The sequence below is a fragment of the Bos javanicus genome, chromosome 29 (assembly GCF_032452875.1).
Source record: "Bos javanicus breed banteng chromosome 29, ARS-OSU_banteng_1.0, whole genome shotgun sequence".
Classification (NCBI taxonomy): Eukaryota; Metazoa; Chordata; class Mammalia; order Artiodactyla; family Bovidae; genus Bos; species Bos javanicus.
Genome location: NC_083896.1, coordinates 25576263 through 25584752, shown reverse-complemented (window position 1 = coordinate 25584752; position 8490 = coordinate 25576263). Strand labels below are relative to the sequence as shown.

General features: G+C 45.7%; 1 non-coding gene across 1 annotated transcript; it reads right to left on the bottom strand.

The window, feature by feature from the left end:
- Positions 1-1709: 1709 nt before the first annotated feature.
- LOC133241907 (small nucleolar RNA SNORA1) lies at positions 1710-1844 on the bottom strand. Its single transcript, XR_009734716.1, has one exon. It is a non-coding gene; the product is annotated as a small nucleolar RNA SNORA1 (small nucleolar RNA).
- Positions 1845-8490: the final 6646 nt, after the last annotated feature.

The window sequence follows — 8490 nt, the reverse complement described above, 5'->3', positions numbered from 1 at the left end:
GGCAGGGGGAGGTCAGGACCCTTGAGAGGACACATGTGACGGGGAGAAGGCCAGGCCGACAGGGCAGGAAGGGTATTCCTGGCAGAGGGAGCAGAATAGACAAAGGAACAAGATGTATGCATATCCGCATTAGCAAGAGTGTATGCAGCGGAGAAGATGGAGGTGAGACGGGACAGACAGAGAGAGGGGCCTGGCTGCGGGTCCTCAACTGCATCTAGAGCAGAGGGTGGGAAGTGAGACTCAGGCAAGGTGGGCACCCCAGGCACATTCAAAAGAGGGGCTCCAAAGCGGATCTCTCATCACAGCTCCATCTCCTTCAGAGGCTCCCTTCATGAGAGCACAGATGCTTGGTAACCAAGGGATGGTCTATTTAAAGCTGCTTGTGAGTTTCTTCTAGAAAGTATACTGCAGGCTGGAGAGGGAGGAGGGAAGGAGATCCATCAGGAGGAAGAAGGCCCTGAGAGGGAATGGTCTGCCCTGAGCCCACCGTGGGATCTAGCGCCAGTCCCTGCCTCTCCCTGGGCCTCACATCGTCTGTACCTCGTGGTGGAAAATTGTTCAGGCTCAAGGGGCAGCTGTGTGCGTTCAAAGCCGGGCTCCATCTCTTGTGGTGTGTATGCTTTGGCAAATTACTTAAGTGCTGGGCCTAAGTTTTCTCCTATGTTAAGGGCACGATAATGGTGCCTACCTTTCAAAGGTGCTGTGAGTATTAAATGAGATAATGCACATAAAGTGCTTTTAACAGTGTCTGACAAATGCAAAACACTCAACATCAACTATTGTAAAACACGATGAGATGGTGATGATGATGACGGACTAGCTTTGTGGGCTCTAAACACGAAACAGTATTTTTTTCCAACAGAGTTGGAACTTGAATGTATAAGAAGGATTACATTGAGCTCTTCTGGTTGATGCCTGTAGAGACCCTGAGCCCAGACCCTCAGCATCCCTCCATCCACAGGGCTGTCTCCCATCCCACCCAGGATACATCTACAGAACTCTCAGGCTCCAAAAACTCAGGTTGAAAGCGATCGTCTCAGAAGATTGCTGAGGTTTCTTGGCTGCTCTTTTTGGCTTCTCTTTTTAATCTTTTTAATCCTCCTGAAACCTGAATATACATCTGGAATAGCTATCCTTTACAGCACAAAACCATTTGCAAAAGCGTCAGCTGAACCAGGACTCAGGGACAGTCTGGGAAAGGCCAACCAAAGTGGACACAGAGAGGTGAGAAATTTATTTGAGCAAAAATCCTGATTGCAAAGACCCACAGAAAACCTGGTACCACCTTCTCCTTTTTTTAAGCCAATACCTTTTTAGTTAAGGAATTTCACATGCTGTAATTCATTCCAGTGCCCATCAAAGTCACCTTAGCTCTCCCAAAACGTGAGTCAAAACTTATCCTCAAGACAGGCCTTTTTAAGAGATCCCACACTTCACCCACAGCTGTTCTGTCAGTCAGCCTGGTAGCAATTTTCTTAGCTGAGTTTCTTTTATCTCTACTTGAATAAGAACATATTGATGACATGCTTCAAAAAGTATCCCACCTAGAATCTATGTGATCTAGTTTTTCAAATAATTCGCTTTAGGGCTCTAGAAGTTGAACTGCAATGAGTACCTTGCTGTAGTGGCGAATGATCTTAAACATATTATTCCTTAACACATTTTTCGTGTTACAGTTGTGGCACAGTTTTCACTCATGACCTTAGCCAAAATATGAGCAGTCTCATTAGCACCGTTGCAATATGCTTACTGTGATGTAAGCAGAACCTGTGTCTCAATTTAGCCCCATTAACAAACTCTATGACAATATGACCCACGGTGGCCTTCTCACTAAGAATGAGGGTTTTTTTCACCTCCACAGTTTTTTTTTTGAGGTATAGTTGATTTATCAGATTATATAAGATGCAGGTGTACAATGTAGTGATGTGTAATTTTGAAAGGTTATACTCCATTTATAGTTATTATAAAATACTGGCTATACTCCTCGTGTTGCGCAATATGTTCTTGTAGCTTATTTATTTTGTGCATGGTAGTTTGTGCCTCTTAATATCCTATTCCTGTCTTTTCCCCTTCCCCTTTCCCTCTCCCCACTGGTAATCACTGTTCTTTACATCTGTAAATCTGTCTCTTTTTTGTTATAGTCACTGGTTTGTTGTATTTTTCAGATAAGTGACATCATAGAGTATTTGTCTTCCTATGCCTTACTTATTTGGCTTAGCATAATACCTTCCAAGTCCATCCATTTGTTGCAAATGGCAAGATTTCATTCTTTGCCATGACTGAGTAGTATTTCCCTGTATGTGTATACCACACCTTCTTTATCCATTTATCTGCTGAGGGACACTTAGTTTGCTTCCGTATCTTGCCTATTGTAAATAATGCTGCTATGAACACTGAGGTGCATGAATCTTTTCAAATTAAGGTTTTCATTTTCTTTGGATATATACCCAGGAGTGGAAGTACAATTAAAAATAGAATGGCAGTTCTGTTTTTAATTTTTGAGGAATCTTCGTATTGTTTTCCACAGTAGCTTTAGGAACACATTTTTAAAAGGTGAGTCGTGCGGATGTGACCATCTCCACCTGTCACAGTCCAGGGTAGTTTCTCATCCCTTTGTCTCTAGATGGTTGGCACTACCCCTGCCCTGTGTTTGGTGCCCTGGCTTTGGCTCTTTGCCACTGTAGGACTGCATCTTGTTCTTTCACCTCCAGTCCTAGCACAGGGTCTATTTTTAGCTGGCACCCAATAGACGGTGCCTTCCAGGTGGCACAGTGGTTAAGAATCCACCTGCCAGTGCAAGAGATGCAAGAGACTTGGGTTTGATCCCTGGGTTGGGAAGATCCCCTGGAGGAGGAAATGGCAACCTACTCCAGTATTCTTGCCTGGAGAATCCCATGGACAGAGGAGCTAGGCAGGCTGCAGTCCATGGGGTTGCAGAGTCAGACACAACTGAGCAACTGAGCATGCTTGCATTCAATAAACAAATATTGGATTGACTGAATAGAATTGAATATGGAGACTTTATGTGGCTGACTCCAAACTGTATTCAACAATGACCCAGAAAAACCTGGATCCTGATTGCACGGCAGTTATTGATGGGGTGGGAAAATTACTAAGTACCATTATGATAGGGTTCATGACTTAACTGTTGAAAGATAAAGTTCCAAAACCCATAATGGGCAGGGGTTTGCCTTCAGGATCTGCTAGGGCTGGTCTTGGGAGGACCCTGGAGCACATCGCCTGGAGGTCCTGAAATGGGAGATCTCCTTATTTCCTGGGACCTGAGAACCCACTGCAGAGCTCTTCCCAGCTTTTCCAGCATAAATAGAAGGCTGATGCCTTGTCATGCCCTGTTTTCCGAGTGCATACACTTTAGACGTGGACCCTGTGGCTTCCAGAGCACACTCCAATTTGCAGGCCAGGATGAGCAAAAGCTGGCAGAACAAGTCCAGTCTCCAGCCCTTTCTCGCTGCCTGCCCTCTGCTTCTCCCTCTGCATCTGCCTCTGGTCACACAACAGCTGCTTCAGCCTCCTTGGGCTTGTCGCTGTTCTCATGCCTTAGCAGTCACGTTCTCTCGACCTGGAATGCCCTTTCCTGCACCTCTACCCCTTCTATATCTATTGAGCTCCTACTCATTCTTTAAAACAATAGCAAATGCCACCTCTTCTAGGAAGCCTTCCTAAATCTCTCCAGTTGGAATTTTTACCTTTTCATTCTCCCATCCTTCCATAGAACTTATACAGCATGTATGGTATTCTGCTTGGGTTTGTGTTATATCTCTTACTTCCATTGCTATCTTATAAACTCAGTGAGGGCAAAAGATTTTTATTTTACTGTGTACTTGCATATATGTGTGAAGTCCTTGGATTTGGATTTTAATCCCTAGGTCTTTATGAATATGTAAATTTAGGCACGTTAGCTAATGTGTCTGTGTCTGAGTCTTAGTATTCCAATCTATAAAATGGAGGTTAAAAACCCTTTTTTTTCATAAGCTTATTGTGAACATTAAATAAGATGAAGTAATAATAAAAATGAAATAATAGTGAGAGCTAATATTGATTAATTGCTCACTTAGGCATTGATCTTTAAACTCTTTACAAATTCATTTAAAATTATTCATTTTTTAAATTTTAGAAACGATTATAGATTTGCAGGAAATTGCTAAATTGGGTGGAGAGACCCTTTGCACGCTTTACCCAGCTTTCTCCAAATCTTACATGATAATAGCACGTGGTTAAATGTTACATGATTAAAGCACAGTATCAAAAACAGGAAACTGACATCGGCATGATGCTGTGCGAGCACAGTTCTGTGTCCCCTTGTGTAGATTTGTGTAACCACCACCACAATCAAAATGTGGACCTGTCTCCACAAAAATCTCCCTTACGCTATTTCTTCATGGTACCAGCAGCCCTTCTCCCTTCTGCTGTGCTTGATTCCTGGTTATTAGGGTGCTTTCCACCTGCATTTGGCTTTCCAACGCAAAACACTTTTGTCATCTCAACAGCGTTATTTGAATGGAATGACACAGTGTGTGACCTTGCAAGTTTAACCTTTCTCACTCAGCATAATCCATCTGAGTTGTTTTATGCACCAATAGTTCATTCATTCGTTGTTGCCGAGTAATATTCCATGGTATGGATGTACCGTGGTTTAGCCATCCAAGGACCTCTGGGTTGTTTCTAGTTTGGGGTTATTACAAATAAAGCTGCTACAAGCATTTACGTATAGGTTTTTATGTACATCTAAGTCTTCACTTCTCTGAGACAAATGCCCAGGAGTATAATTTTTGGGTTATATGGTATGCATATGTTCAATATTTTTAAGAAAAGTCAGCTGTTTCCTAGAGTAGCTGTACTATATTTCACTCCCACCAGCACTGTAAGAATGGTTCAGCTTCTCCACATCTTTGTCAGCATTTGGTGTTGTCGCTGTTTTTAATTTTAACTCTTCTGATAAGTATGTTAGGACATCTCACCATGGTCTTACTTGCATTTCCCCAGTAGTTAGTGATGCAGAGCGTCTTTTCACATGCCTATTCATCATCTGTATATCCTCTTTGGTAAAATGGCTCTTCACATCACTTGTTCATTTTCTAATTGGATTGTCTGGTGTTTTATCATGGAGTTTTGAGAGCTCTTTTTGCTAGCTATGAGTCCTTGATCAGACATGTGCTTTCCACAGTTAGCTCAGTTAATCTGCAAAACAATCCATGAGGAAGATGCTAAGGTGATTTCAAGGTACTGGATGAGGAAGCTGAGGCCCTGAGGTCAGCACCCTGCCTGGCAAGCAGCAGATGGGCAGTGAATAATCACCGTGAGCTATGCAGATGAAGCTCAGACCGTGATCAGGTGCAACTTACAAGACTTTGGTGGAAATGGTGAAACTGCTGGAGATTAGGAGGGGAAGGTAAAAGTTGAAGCCAGCAGTGAGCTGTGGTTGTTTAGTCACTAAGTCGTGTGTGACTCTTGCGACTCCATGGGCTGTAGGCCACCAGTCTCCTCTGTCCATGGGATTTCCCAGGCAAGAATACTGGAGTGGGTTGCCATTTTCTTCTCCAGGGGATCTTCCCAACCCAGGGACTGAACCCAGGTCTCCTGCATTGCAGGCAGATTCTTTACCAACTGAGCTACAGTGGCGCTAGAGGTAAAGAACCAATGTAAGAGATGTGGGTTCAATCTCCAGGTTGGGAAGATCCCCTGGAGGGGGACCCACTCCAGTATTCTTGCCTGGAGAGTCCCTATGGACAGAACAGCCTGTCGAGCTGCAGTGCATAGGGTGGCACAGAGTCGGGCACGGCTGAAGCGACTTCACAGGCATGCATGTATCAGCCTTGTTTAATGGGCTGAGAAGCTGAGACACAAGCAGTAGCACATAAGTCTGTCTGGGAATCCCAGTAAACCTGCTACAATCATCCTTTCCTTTCATCCATGTCTTACATCTCTCCTGTGCCATAGGTTTGATGAACAGCTGCCAGTTTCACTGAAAAGGGAAGGGATTTCTCCCATGCCTGCCCTTTCCAGGGTACTGGGAAGCAGCCTGATGTCATGGGAAGCACAGAGCCAGGAGTTGGAATGCTGGGTGCTGGGCCCAGCCAAACAGTGAGTGTTATTGGAATTGAGCTCTTTGCCATCTCCACATCTATAAATTGGGAGTAACAGTAGCCAACTGGCAGGCTAGTTGTGTGGATTACATGGAGAGCAGAGGGTGAAACAGGCCTTGGTAGCACACATGGGTTCAGAATGGAGAGCTCTCTTTTCTATCTACGTGACCTTGAACAAGGCATTTAACTTTCCTAAGCCTCGTTTCCTTCTCTGGAAAATGGAGACAATCAGTTCCTCCCTTATAGGGATGGGGTGAAGATTGAGCCGAAGCATGTAAAGCATTCGCACAGATCCTGTCTCTCAGTGAACACGGTTCATACATGAAGCACGTCTTCACACCAGCATCTGCTTGTCTTACGTCGTTGTTCGGTCCCCAAGTCGTGTCCGACTCTTTGTGACCACATGGACTGCAGCACACCCGGCCTCCCTGTCCCTCACCATCTCCCAGAACTTGCCCACATCTGTGTCCATTGAATCGGTGATGCCATCCAACGATTTCATCCTCTGTTGCCCTCTTCTCCTTCTGCCTTCAATCTTTCCCAGCATCAGGGTCTTTTCCAATGAGTTAGTTGTTTGCAAATGAGGCACCAAGACCAGGATATAGGTGCAAGAAGTTTCCTTGGGAGCAGATTCCAGGAAGCAGAGAGAGAGAGGAAGGGAGACAGGAAGGGAGTTGCTCTGTGGGCATCTGGGGCTCAGAGAGATGGTGGCGGACACACCCCAGAATCATTGCGCTGAGCAATGAGGAGGCTGCAGTGCTTACCCACCATCTCCCAGTCCTCCTAGGCTGAGGGTCACTCCTGGGGCAGTAATTCTGCCCTGCTTTTTTACCTGCTTTGCACTTGAACTAAGCATATTCCTACAACCAGAAAAAGAAAGAGAGAGATTCAGGAAGGCACGTATGGAGAGCCTGAACTCTCTCCAAGGGGACTTGGGTGGGTGCTGGCAGCCTCTGTTACAGTGCGTTAAGCACTTAAAACATTAACCCATTCTATCCCTACAACTACTTTAAGAAATGAGCTCTGTTTCCTTCCCCATTACGATCCAGCTTCCAAACACTCACAGACACATTAAGAAATGAAACTTCCACAATACCAATCCTTGCTCTGTGCAATGCACACTGAAATTTTCTGTATTTTTTATCACGTTATTTTAAAAATGCTATTTGTCACCCACTAAGCTGTTTTCATTACCCAGGAACGGACTGCAATCCACAGTTTTGGAAAAAAAAAAATGGTGCCCTAACATTTGATTTAATAGGACAATGTTGATGATAGTGATGATGTCATAGGACTGGCACCTAGCCTGGTGCCCAGAAGGTGCCCAGAGAATGTTGGTTTCCTTGCTTGCCCCTCTTGGCAAACCAGAGCCTGTGAGCAGCTGCCTCACAGGCTTACAGACAGAGGCAGGGGCTGGCCCAGCCTGTCTCCTGCTCTGACCCAGACTTGCCCCAGTGGGGTCTGCTTAGCCTCCTCCAGGGGGATGGGTACCCTCTTGGGCTGTGACCTCCAAGTCACCAGCTCCCCAGAAGCCAGCCCCTCCTTGGGAGATGAGGTTATGCCCTGTCCCCACAACGCTGTCACTTCCTTCCCTTGAGTCTTTCTGAGTGAGGATTGTTCCCCTAATCAGGATGGAGACGCAGCTCATTACAAGCTGGTGAGGCAACGGCTCTGTGCTCCAGGCCCGAGACAGGCTGTCTGGGAGCTTGGCCAGCTTCCCACTGCCCTGGACACCAGGGCAGTGGCCTCAGAGCAGAGCCAGCCCTCTGGGTTGGTTTACCCCCTTCCCAGGGGACACAGGCAGACAGACACTCTGCGGAGACTTCCACCGTTTCCACTATTGCAAAATTTCAGGCGTGTTCCGACGATGAATTTCTTCCGACCCTTCATGCTGCATCGAGAGCATCTCAACAACATCTTTAATAATAACTGGCATTTACCAGGCACTTATCCTGCACTGAGCACCACGCTGCACACTTTATATGCAGCATGTGAAGTTTGCGGTCTTTATAGCAAACTCACTATAGTGAGTTATAGTGTGATCATCCCCACTCCACAGATGCAGAAACTGAGGCATGGGATGTTTTCGTAACTTGATAAGCTCACCAGGCAGTTAGCAGCCGTCCCCGGATTCCACACCTGCTTTACACACCACCAAGCTGCCTTCAGGAACGTCACCCAAAGTCTCCCTTCCTCCTGATTTCCAACCCTGGCTTCACTCTGAGTGACGGCTAGGTGAGTTCCCTCAGATGACTTCACCTCTGGGAGCCCAGTTGCCCTCATCAGTTCCTACCCTTCCTTCCTCAGGCCGTTAGGAGGAGTAAATGAAATAATGTGTGTAAATGAATCTCCGACAGCTCCTGGTACGTTCATAGCTTCTCAATAA